Source organism: Triturus cristatus, chromosome 1_2, assembly GCF_964204655.1.
Source record: "Triturus cristatus chromosome 1_2, aTriCri1.1, whole genome shotgun sequence".
NCBI classification, from domain to species: domain Eukaryota; kingdom Metazoa; phylum Chordata; class Amphibia; order Caudata; family Salamandridae; genus Triturus; species Triturus cristatus.
In genome coordinates, this window is record NC_140580.1 from 1006435018 (window position 1) to 1006447891 (window position 12874).

The following is a 12874-nucleotide window of genomic DNA, read 5'->3' on the forward strand; positions in this document are numbered from 1 at the left end:
ACAGCAGACGCATCTCACTGGTTGGGGTGCACATCACCACCATTACGCAATTCAGGGTCTCTGGGACAACAAGCACAAACTTCTCCACATCAACTATATAGAGCTTCTAGCAGTATTTCTAGCGCTGACATATTTTCAATCTCATCTCAAAGGCAAAGTTGTCCAAGTCTGCATGGGCAATATGACAGCCATGTACAAAAACAGGGGGGGGGGGGGAGACATACACTCTCCAACTGTCACGAGTTTCTCAGACAATTTGGAGCTGGGCAATCCATCACAGGATTCCCCTTCTGGCAAAACACCTTCCAGGAGTGAACAATCAAATTGCCGACCTCCTCAGCAGAAGGAGGCAGCAAATACACAAGTGGGAACTTTATCCCCAAGTTCTCCTTCCTTATTTCCAGCAATGGGGATACCCACAAATAGATCTGTTCGCCACAGTTTACAATGCCAAAACTTCGCCTACAGGTTCCCACACCCTCTCTCCAAAGGCAATACCCTGTGGATGAATTGGTCAGGGATATTTGCCTACATTTTTCCGCCTCTCCCACTCCTTCTGTTTCTGGTTCGGAAACTCAGGCAAACATCACTTACTCATTTTGGTAGCTCCCATGATACTCCACCCTGTTAGAGCTGTCAGTAGTTCCACATCAAAAGCAACATCTCTCCTCCAGTCTTCTCTCTCAGAATCATGGAGAAATCAAGCATCCAAATCCCAAGGATAGCGATTTGGCTCCTGAAGTCGTAGAATTTAGATAATTTAATTTACCACCAGACTATGACTATTCTGAAAGAAGCAAGAAAGCATACTACCAGAGCATCAAAGTGGAATCGATTTGTTGTCTACTGTATTACATCAAAATTATTCCTCTAGATTCTTCTGTTCAAAACATTGTCTGTTACCTTTTGCACCTACAGCAAACTGGGCTACCTTACTCATCCGTTCGATTGCACTTTGCAGAAGTAGCTGCGTATTTGCAAAAACAGACATTTATCTTTATTCAAAGTTCCTGTCATTTAAGCTTTTATGGAGGGCTTAAAGAGAGTAATACCACCAAGAAATCTTCCTGCACCAATGTGGAATCTTAACATTGTACTTACAAGACAAATGGGTCCACCCTTTGAACCATTGCATAATTGTCCTTTACAGTTTCTTTCATGGAAGGTTGCCTTCCTCATTGCAATCACTTCGTTAATGAGAATTGATGAGTTACAGGTATTAACCTTAGAAGAACCCTTCTTCCAGCTCCATAAAGATAGGGTAGTTCTTCGCACCAATCCCAGATTCCTTCCCAAAGTAGTTTCTGCTTTTCATCTTATCCAATCAGTTGAGTTACCTGTGTTCTTTCCTCAACCTGATTCAGTAGCAGAACGAGCTCTTCACACACTTGATGTCAGAAGAACGTTATTGTACTACATAAAAAGGACAAAAGAGTTTCGTAAAACAAAGCACTGTTTGTTGCATTTGCTCCACCTCTCAAAGGCAATCCTATCTAAATCTGGTATTTCCAGATGGATTGTTAAATGCATCCAAACCTGCTATGCAAAAGCTAAAATAACTTTATCTATACTCCCTACAGCGCGTTCCTCCCACAAAATAGGGGCTACTATGGCCTTTTTAGGTGACATCCCTCTAGCTGACGTCTGTTAGGCAGAAACATGGTCTACACCACACACACTTATTGAACCCTATTGTGTGGATGTGTTAGCACACCAACAAGCCAATGTAGGGCAAGGAGTGCTTAAGACCGCTTTTCAGACAACTGCAACATCTAGTGGTTAGCCACCACTTTGTGAGCATACTGCTATATAGTCTATGCAAAGCATTTGTATCTACAACACCCAAGCCTCAAACGCATTGTTACTTATCCAATAAGCATCTGCTCTTTGCATGTAGAGCTGTAGATTCACATGTGCCCACCCTCCTCCTCGGGCACCTATAGTTGTTGCAGTTCTATTTACATTTAATATGCATGGACATCTCTGTATTACACTCAGTAACTCCATCCGCACCCTCTTGCGGGAAAACAATCAAACAATGGAGTCGATGCCCATGCGCGCTGTCACCGAAAGGAGGAGCCACCTCACCTTGTGATTGGAAAGACTTAATCAAAGGAAAACAACTTTCAAACATACAGACCCAACACTAGATGGCAGGAGTATGCAAAGCATGTGAATCTACAGTTCGACATGCCAAGAACAGATGCTTACTGAGTTAGTAACATAATCAATTCCCACCCTGTAGAAGTCCCACAGTTTTACCTACGGCTCAACGTGAGCCATGAACACACTTAATTTGCCGTGCTCTCCTTAAACCTCACCTCTGCCCCTCAGGTGTTGACGAAAATGATGTTGGTTGCTGCCCATTGCTGGAGGTAGTTTACATATTCCTGTTCTTCGATGACTGACTGCTGAATGTAGGCTCGTCATAGTCAATAGTATACCACCTCCGAACACTTGCAAAACTCCGAGCAACCTTAAGTCTCAACTGCTTCCCACAGAGAGGCATCCATTCATTGGGGCTACCCTGGATACATTGAGGTTAAGGCTTTTCCTCCACAACTGGAATCCCAGGCTATTTGAGCTTTAATCCCTATATTTTTTGTGCTTTATCATGGATCCCATTGAAGAGTCGCTATAAAGCTTCATGGTGGCTTAGCCTCATGCATCCACCTCTTCAGCTATGGCAGGTGGCATATTCGTGCCATACAATGGAACCTGAACCCCAGTTGGCCCAGCATCACGACTACTTGTCCGACCCCATCCAGGTCTGAAAGGCAATCATAAACAAGTAATTTGTTGAGGTAGGTATTTCTACCAAAGTGTCCCAGCTCTGAGGTCTCGCTCCCAGAAGTCAGGTCCAAACAACATACTAAAGAGACAGCCCTAATCCGGCCAACCTGAATGATGGTTCAATTTTTTCCTGTCTGATTGAATAGGGAAGGGAATTCCACATCTTGGGTGCTAAAAATCTAAAAGACATCCTCCAATGTGTGCTGTCTTTGCAGTGGAAATGCATGCCAGTAAAGCTCCTGCTGAACATAAATTCCTTGTAGGAAAATTGGACTTGGAAAAAAAGATGCAAATATTGTGGGCCCTTGTTTTTGAGGACCCTATAACAATAGCACATGGCTTTGAAAGAGAGCCTTTTCTTCAGAGGTAGCTAGTGCAGTTTTGAAAGTGCAGAGCCCATGGAAGACCGCCTGGGAGGAATTAGCAGCAGTCGAGCTGCCACGTTCTGCATGTGCTAAAGTCTCATCAGCTTAGACTGTGAGACTCCTAGATACAGGACATTACAGTAGACCAGCCTGGATGTGACAAGGACTTGGGACTGCTGTCTTTCTGGCAGCTTCCAGGAGAAGTCCAAGGATCTTTTTAGGGTTTTTGAGATCCAAAAACACTTGACCGCTAAAGCCATAATCTGGCTGTTAAAAGAGAGCCTAGCATTGAGCTAGATGCCAACATTTTTGACTTTAGGCTTTGGGACAGGCAAACGTCCAAGCGAGTCTGGCCACCTGGCAGATGACCAAATCGAAGGCTGCTTACCTAGAATGAGGATATTTTCCCAGCATTAAGCTTTAGACAATTGAGGTCTATCTACTCAGCCACCTCCAACAAACGGATCCTTAAAAAAAAAAAAAAAGCATTGGCTTAGCCAATAGGTCTTGCCTTTGGGAACTAATAAGCGTTTAGGCAGAGATATTGAGTTTGTGTTTGTTTTTAAGCTGTGTTGTACAGAAGTTTGCAGTATTCTGAAATTTTATAATAAAGAAGTATGAGAAGCATTTTTGTTAGTTTAGTTATCACCAAGAAAGTATAATATACAACAGAAGGACGATATTAAAAAAAGCATTAATTATAAGTAATGATTTGAGGTTTTTTTTTTATGTTTGAATGCTGGCAACTTGTATATACCTGTTCTAATGGTTGCTTTTTATGGTGTTTATTGTTAAAGGGGTGGGTATAAATAACAGGAGAGTGAAGGTTAGTTAGTTAGTTAGTTAGAGTGATAGATTTAGTGAGTTAGTGAGAGATAGTGAGAGAGATTGAGAGAGTTAGTGAAAGTTAGTGAGAGTGATAAAATTAGTTAGAGTGTGAGAGTTAGTGTGATAGTTAGTGTGAGAGAGTTTGAGTTATTGAGTTAGTGAGAGAGAGTGAGATTTAGTGAGTTGGTGAGTGAGAGTTGGTGAGTGAGAGTTGGTGAGTGAGAGTTGGTGAGTGAGAGTTGGTGAGTGAGAGTTGGTGAGTGAGAGTTGGTGAGTGAGAGTTGGTGAGTGAGAGTTGGTGAGTGAGAGAGTTAATTATGATCACCAATTAAGTGTCAGGGAGATGTCAGAATGTCATTGCTCTGGTTTACTCCACCCAGGAGTAACAAAAACAAAAACAAAAAACTCACAAAGCTGTACCCGATCCAATCATGCAAGGCTACACATGCGTCCTCTACAAGAATGCATAGCACGTCAGTGGAATCAGTCACAGGATCAATTAACAGATCTAGTGTTGGTAGACAGCCGCACCCATCACTCTTTGCAGTGGTGGAACCCCCAAAATGTATCAAAAGGCGCTGCCCTTTATCGACCCTGTTGCACAGATCGTGATAACAGCAGACGCATCTCACTGGTTGGGGTGCACATCACCACCATTACGCAATTGAGTGAGAGTTGGTGAGTGAGAGTTGGTGAGTGAGAGTTGGTGAGTGAGAGTTGGTGAGTGAGAGTTGGTGAGTGAGAGTTGGTGAGTGAGAGTTGGTGAGTGAGAGTTGGTGAGTGAGAGTTGGTGAGTGAGAGTTGGTGAGTGAGAGTTGGTGAGTGAGAGTTGGTGAGTGAGAGTTGGTGAGTGAGAGAGTTAATTATGATCACCAATTAAGTGTCAGGGAGATGTCAGAATGTCATTGCTCTGGTTTACTCCACCCAGGAGTAACAAAAACAAAAACAAAAAACTCACAAAGCTGTACCCGATCCAATCAGGCGTGACGGAGAAGCACCCTCTACAGGGACAGGCTACAGACAGTAAATTCCCTACTCTGTCCACCCAACGGCAAGGACAGGATACAGCATCCATGGCAGAGTCTACCCAGGACAGAGGTGAGGGACACAAAGGCATGCACTAATAGTAGTAGGTAGACATTAACAATTAGCGTTAGTGTCTCAAGCTTTCTCCGTTTTTGACATTCACTTGAGTAGTTCCTGGTAGGTCGGTATAGGGCTGGAAATCTTTCAAATGCCCATAGTTTGTCTTTAAGGCAGCAGTGATTACCATCTCTATTTGTCCGAATTGCATGATCTAGGAAACTTCACAAGATGGAGGAGAGCAGAAGGGCCAATAGGCAGTCTTCTGAAGACAGGGAGACATGAAAGGGTATGGCAAGATGATTAGACCACAAAAGCAGAAGAGGGGACTCCACCACGAGCTGGGAAGATTCAAAACAATAGGGTCCAGAGTGTCTCTGCTGGTGTGTGGGGGAGAAAAAACTGAGACAGCTGAAGAGCCTCTAGGTCCGCAACCAGTGCGACTGCCTCGGGGCACTCAGCATCAAGAAAGTGAAGATTGAGATCTCCAATTACAGTAAAATTTGAATAGCGTAAAACAAATGGCCGCAGTGTCTAAGGATGCCATAAAACTAGATCCCGGCCCGATGGGCGATAAATCAAGATCCCAGCTAAAGTGAAATTGCTCAAGAGGATGAGAGAAAAGAAGCCTGCCTCACATCCTGCAATGACTAACTCTGTAAATGTGCACAGTAGTGACTGTTTGAAGATAATGGCAATCCCGACATCCCTCTCCCCTTTGCGATTTCCTAACTAATCTAACAATCTCATACCCTTGGGGGATGGCTATAAGTACATCTGGCACCACACTTTCGGTCAACCATGTGTCCGATAAGTAAACTTCATCTGCCAAATGATCTGTTAAAAAGTCAAATATCCCTAACTTATGTTTGACTAGTGAGCAACAATTATGAGTAAAAATGGGCCGATTGAGGGGGTTGCAGAGTCGTACTCCCTTTAATGCTATGCGAGAATGAGGTCAAGGGTGCAAACCCACACTAACCACAAAGGGGAGTCAAACGGTTAAGGTCCAATATGGTGGCAGCCATTCAGAATGGTAGAAGCCAGTGGCCCAAGATCTGTATAGGTGGTTGACCGATCACAATTTGTCCTGTGGCAGTCGCTACTGGATTGGGGAGGGTTGAAGATCAGATGCTTCTGGCCTTCAGTGGAGAACCAGCTTCACATTAGCCTTCTAGAGCTATGGGCCGTTCGTTTGGCTCTGAAGGCTTTCCCACCCCTTGTCAAGGGAAGGCTGGTGCAGGTTCTTACAGACTACTTCATTGTCTTGTGGCACTGCAAAAGCAGGACAGAGTGAGTTTCTGGGCACTCTGCCTCTAGGCTTTGCGTGTCTTGGGGTGGTTGAAGCCACAGAACATCTTTATAGTTCCCAATCCCCTGGTAAGGTTCTTGAATGCCAGAGGGGACTAACACCTCTTCTGCTCAATTCTGCAGGACGTATTGATTTGAGTCCACTCTAGGCACTTCCTCTTTGGGTATTTATGCTTTGGTATCTGTTCTAAAGGTGAGGGATCTGTGGTTAGAAGTATCTGTGAGAAAGTGGCTCTGTATATACTGTTCCCAAATAGGTACAGGGTGTACAGAGTCCACAGTCCCCAGAGGCTTGGCAGAGGCTAAAGTTAGATATAACCTTACTCTCTAAAGTGATAGCTTGGTCGATCAGTAAGGCAGTATCAGAGGACAGTGTAAAGCATTTGTTGTACACACTCAGTCAGCAAATGGTCTCACACACTTAATAACTGAACTCTAGGCCAATGGTTTATATATAAAAAATATATGCTTGTTTTATTTTAGAACCAACAATTGGAATTAAAATATACTTTCTCAGAATGAGATGCTTTATATAAATACTTTTGCAATATGAAACTTACTTTTGTAAACCATTACAAGTGGTTGCAATAGGCAACACTATTTTAAACACAATAATGCATTGAGTTCAATGGAAGTTTCAGGTTATTTGCCACAGATTACTTTTAGGATTACTTTTGGAATTGCAGGACTGGATCCTAGATTCAGTCCTGGGTCAGTACTTGGAATCAAGTGATAAAAGTCGACTTAATTACTGTGATGATTTTTAGACAATATTTTGCTTTTTTAAAGTTGACACTTAAAAAATATTTCATAGAAAACAGTCAATGGTTCCCTATGGCAGAAAAGTCAAGTTGCAGGTATAGTATGTTCTCGTTACTTTTGTAATCCAGTACTGGGTGCCTAGACTCCGTACTGGGACCTTTATCCAAAAAAGGTAAGTAATTATGTTTTCAGATATTATACGATTTTTAAGGAATATTTAAAGATTGCTGAAATTGACACTTAAGAAGAAATTTTGCAGAAAAACAGTCAATGATTTCCTATGGAAGAAAATTGGGTTACTGGTAAGTACAGTTGTAAGTAGTTTTCAGAGTCAGTGCTGGGCACCAAGATCCAGCACTGGGAGCTCACCTAAAAGCAGGTGAGTATTTTCGTTTTCTTTACTCGAATGATTTTTGGTGAATATTTTAAGTTTTGAAAAGTCCACACTTTTCAGAAAAAGCCAGTCAATGTTACCCTATGGAGAAAATTGAGTTATCGGTTTAAAGGTAAGTACTCGACTGGCAGAGTTAAGGTTCTGGGCATAGACTCGGGGGGTCTCCCAGGGTCAGGTAGGTACAGTTAGTTCACCCCCAGCGGCACAAGGGCGATCGGGTGCAGAGAAAGTTAGGCCCAATGTTATTCTATGAGAGGTAGGGGGGCCTTGGTTGGTGGCTGCTGACTAGCAGGCCACGCGGCTGTGGGAGCTGGGCTCCTGGTCACTTGCTCAGGGCAAGTGTGGAAGTAGATAGGTGTAGAGGTTGCACTGCCATGGCCACTCTGGCGGCTGGGTGCTTTTTGAGCCTTCGGGCGCTCAATTGATTTCAATGGGAAATCTCCGGTTTAGAAAAAGACTGCAAGCTCGGGGATGAGGATTCTTCAGGTGCCACCACCACTTGGAGAGGTAAGTTGGGTAGTTGGAGGATAGGTAGGTACCCCGGGATTGGGCACAGGGGGCCGTGGGGCGCTGGGTGCAGGGGTGCCTTTTGGTGTCGGGAAATCTTACCCTCTGTTGATCGCGGTTGGGGGGGGGGGGCACCTTGTTCTGAGGCTGCAGGCTTCTTCAGGAGTGTCGAGGGAGGTCCTTGGGTGCCGGACTAGGGGTCACAGTCGCTGTGCGGTTGTCCTTGTGGTCTTTGTTAACTCCGGCACAGGTCAGGCTTGGCTGGTACAGAGTGTGTTGGGTTTGATACAGTTGAGCGTAATGGTCGGACATCACCATGTGTATCTCACGCTGCGTGTATTCCAATGCCCCCTCGGGTGTGCGTATGGCCCCAATTGGGGCATAGTTGCTCTCCTGTTTGAGCAGCCAGACCAACAAGCGTGCCGCTCTGTCTGCTTTGGCGTGGGTACGAGCCGTGTGGTCTGCATAGTTGTGGCATCGCAGACGTTCCATGAGGTCCGCATGCTGCGCCCGAAGGCTCACCAGACGGCCTGAGTGTCGGCCTCCGCCCTCTCTTTCGTATTGGAGTAATTGCGATTCAAGGCGAGTAAGTGACAACGACAGGCTTTTGCTTATTTTCCACGTGGCACCGAGGCAGTGACCCCTGATAGCCGTTTTATGGGCATCCCATTCCACCAATGTGTTACTCGCTGTCCCTTTGTTCAGTTCGAAATACTCCAGGATAGCCGTCTCCAGGGATAAACGGAATTCCGGATCCTCCAGTGTTGCTGACGGGAGACGCCAGGTAGGGACCGGAGGACGATCAGGTTCCCAGTTCAGCCGTAGCCTCAGGGGGTTATGGTCAGTGTGTGTCCGTTCTAAATATTCCGCGTCCTCAATCAACGGGGTCAGTGCTGGAGAGCCCACCACCCTGTCAAACTGCACGTGAAGGTCGTGCACTGCGGAGTAATAGGAATAGATGCGATCATTAGGGTGTAGGCCACACCACAGATCCAATAACGCCCAGTGTGATAGCCAGTAGGTGAGGGCCTGCGCGTTTGAGACGGCCGTTGTTGTTCGGAGGGGTGGGAAGGACCTATCTAGGTGTACGTCTAACACCAAATTAAAGTCCCCACCTAACAGCCACGGGAGCCCAGCGTAGGGGGCCAACGTTGTGGACAGTTGCTCTAGGTATGAGGGTTGGTCAGTGTTCGGAGCATAAATAGAGCCCAACAGGATTTGTTGACCATTGAGTGTCCCCCGTGCCAGAGTGTACCTGCCTGCGGGGTCTATCACTGTGTCTGTACAAATGAACGGGGTACCCGCTCTCACCCAAATTAGTGTGCCCCGCGCGTGTGCTGAGTATGTTGTGCCATATAATTGACCCCTGCAGCATTTGCCCAGCCTGTCTAATTCCGGCTGTGTCATGTGTGTTTCCTGCAGGAGGGCGATTGCAGCGGAGTGTCTTTGGAGATATGCGAATATGGAGTGGCGCCGCGCGGGCGTGTACATGCCGCGTATGTTCCATGTGATTATGTCAGTGTGCGCCATCTCGGATGAGTCGATTCAATGGGGGCGCCGGGGCCGGGACGTGCCCGGGTGGCGCAGGGAATAGGGACAGACTGTGTCAAGTCGGTGCGCTGCAACAGAAAACAAAACTGAAGAACTAAAAATGGTGTAATATCTGCGGGCGGACATTTCTCTAGGATGTGCTTTATCTTGGTAAAGGTAATCCTCATACTCGGGTGGGTGTGGGGGTAACGTCGAAGGTATCTAGGTCAACATTTGTAAAAAGTATTATCAGTATTACAGTGATCAAATCAGAAAAGGTTACAGTAGTGGACATTCCAAATCTTTTTCGAAGTATGAAATTCCTCTGCTGTATAAATGACCTCCATAGCAGCAAATCCCTTATCTGTGAGGTAATAGCAGTAGTTTAAAATATATTGTTTATTCAACCTTTTTGTCCTCAAAATCAGTTTATACATTTTTGAAAGTATTCCTTTTACTATGAATACATTGCTTTTACATTTTCCTATGTACGCTGTACATAATTGGATCAATTAAAAGCTTGTCATTTGCAAGAAGAAAAAAGTTAGCCTCACAATGCTGTTTTTAATTTTTTGTGAACACATTTCATCCCCAGATTTGGTTCTTATCGAGTGCAACCTGCACCTTAAGGGGTATCTGGGAATAGTGCCAAAAAGAAAGCTTTTTGAAGGGAGAAAGTCGAACAGAGCCGATTATCTCGGTCTTGCCTCCATTGAGTATAAAATGCTTAAAACTTAACCAACTCTACACCATTGAGAGACACTTCAAAGAATTGGTAAGCAGCATCATTCACATCATATGAGATTTTTAAGATTATCTGAGTTTCATCAGACTCGAAACTAAAGTCGAAGCTAACAGATTTAATCAGGTGTGCCAGAGAAAGAATGCACATTTTAAACTGAAGAGATGACCGTATGGGTCTCTGAGAAACGCCATACTCCAGACTTCTAAGTGAAGATGTGAAAGTTGTCATTGTTTGGAGAATTCTTATGGATACATCCGCTTTTGGGTTCCTCACCTTTTGCATATGCCCCATGCACACATCCACCGGAAACTTTTCTCCACAACTTTCCCGCGTCGACAACTTTGTCATAATACCATGACATCAGTTCCCTTTTTTCTGTTTCGTCGGCGCTAACGTTTTTTCCAGGCTCTCCATTTTGTGTGAGATTTCTTTATTCTGTGGGTGCAGCTTTGTTACTGGTGAAGATTTATGTGCCAAGAAAGTCAGACATTAAATGCTTTTGGGAATGCGGCTGTCAGATGTCCATCACTGACCCACATCGAGACTCTCGCTGATGTTTGTCGTCGGGCCATGACTTTGAAGCCTGCTTGTCTTGTAGCCAGATGAATCTGCAGGCCTTGAAGGTAAGGGAGGCAAAGCTGTTCATGACGAAGGCTAAGAGGCAGAATAGAGGTTGTAGGAGAGCTCGACCTCGTTCGGAGTCGCCATCTCCTCACACTTGAAGGGTCGTTCAAAAGAAAACATGAGAAGTGGCGTCATGGGACGTTGTTCTTCTGAAGGTGGTTCGCCAAGGTCGGCGTTCCTGGATCCTAAGCATCGGGAAGATAGAGAGAAGTTATCACAGACTCCATCTGTAAGGATGTCTCTGGCTTCCTCCCTGGCTCCGCGGCCGATGACTCAGACGGAATTGCCTCTGCCAGAGCCGTATTCAGTGGTTCCTCCGCCATATCTGGCACCAGTACCCTTGAACAAGGAAGCGGAGAATCCGGCTTTCTGGCTCCTGGATCTGATCCTTCCTCCTTTCTGAATGCTATGTCTAGCATTTTTACAAGGACTACGACTCCCATCTGGTGCTCCTGCAGCCCCCGTGGGTCTGCTATCGTATTCTTTTGGAGGATTTCCTGCTCATTTTCAGTGGGCACCCTTTATACCTTTTATGCCGATGACTACGGTGCCCTGGCTTCTGCCAGTGCCCAGATAGCCAATGCCATTGTCACAACAGGAATGGGGTGAGTCTTAAACGCCGCACAAACCCTCTCCGGCGCGGTCTGGATCTGAACTGATTCAGCGTCATCCGGAGCAGACTTTTCCGTTTCTACCGCCTTCTGAACAACCTTCAGCGCCGGTACCACCTTTGTCGCTGCGACACCGAAGATCAGATCTTGTAGGGAAGCACAGAAATTGCTGGAGAAAAAAGATATCTGGAAGGACATGAGGGTGTTGAAGAAGGAGAGATTGTAGGATTGTATCCAGATTTTGAGGGTTTAGAGAAGGCCAGTGGTCTGGATACCTCCTCTAAGTGGGAATTATTTCCTAAAAGTTGGAATTATTTCCTAAAAGTTTGGCACCTACTGAGGTCACCAAATGTGGTAATAAGAAAAGCTTCAGATATGTTGGACTTGCCTCTCCCTTCTGCAGAATTGAAATCCAACATATTAACAGAAGTGCTTCATTCCACTGCTTGCAGAAGAGCATTGCTGGACACCATAATATCAAGCATGCCTATAATATGAAAAATGTGGTACAGATCATGCCTGGGGTGAGAAATAATGTGCCAGTGGCTGAATGATTGGAACAAGGATGTACACAGTATGTGAAGGGTGCCCATGATGGTGCGAGGGCTGGTCAGAATTACACTATAGGCACGATAAGGTCAAGGAAGCCCTTAAATATATTAAAGATGCACATCCTTATGCCATTGGTGACCTCCATTATAAAAGGTGTGGTCCTGATTTAGGCCTAGGATCTGCAAACAAATGTAAGGTTTGCCTACCTAATGCTGTAAGCATGTTGATCTAGCCCTTTGTCGGTCTCCTTTGCTACTCATGCAGTTTGCGACAGGTGTGGTGTGTTGCACAAAATTTCTTGTATGACTAATATTGTGGCTAATTTTATGTTTTTGGGTTATGTATTTGTGTTGTGTTCTGTCTGTAATCCTGTGACTATTGAGGACAGTTTACAAAAAAAGGAATGAATACATTTATTGCTGGGCCACAATTATGCGAGGGATAGCCATCATAGTGCCCCTAAATGACTCCCATATGCAAAGGGGACTACCATATTCCATGTAAATAAGACACCTGCCAACCCTTCCTTCTCCCCAGTTGATTATCCCGGCGTATTTTTCTTTCAGAGGGTCTGATTCTCTTCTTTCTTTTTCAGTAAATGTGTAGCACTTTTATTGTTGTGCAGGCATTTATTCATTTTATTATGTGTTATTATTCTGGTGCTTTCTCTTGGTTTTCCCCTATTTCTTTTGTCACTTTTTCTTATGTCAGTCTTCATTGTCACGTCTGCCCATCATGGGAATCCTATCCTTAGAATTTGATTTTGTTC

The 12874-nt window shown here is 44.9% G+C and overlaps 1 protein-coding gene across 10 annotated transcripts in view; it reads left to right on the top strand.

Moving 5' to 3' along the window:
* EHMT1 (euchromatic histone lysine methyltransferase 1) overlaps positions 1–12874 on the top strand; it is a 1124912-nt gene that overhangs the window by 318547 nt on the left and 793491 nt on the right. The gene's annotated exons all lie outside the window — the stretch shown is intronic.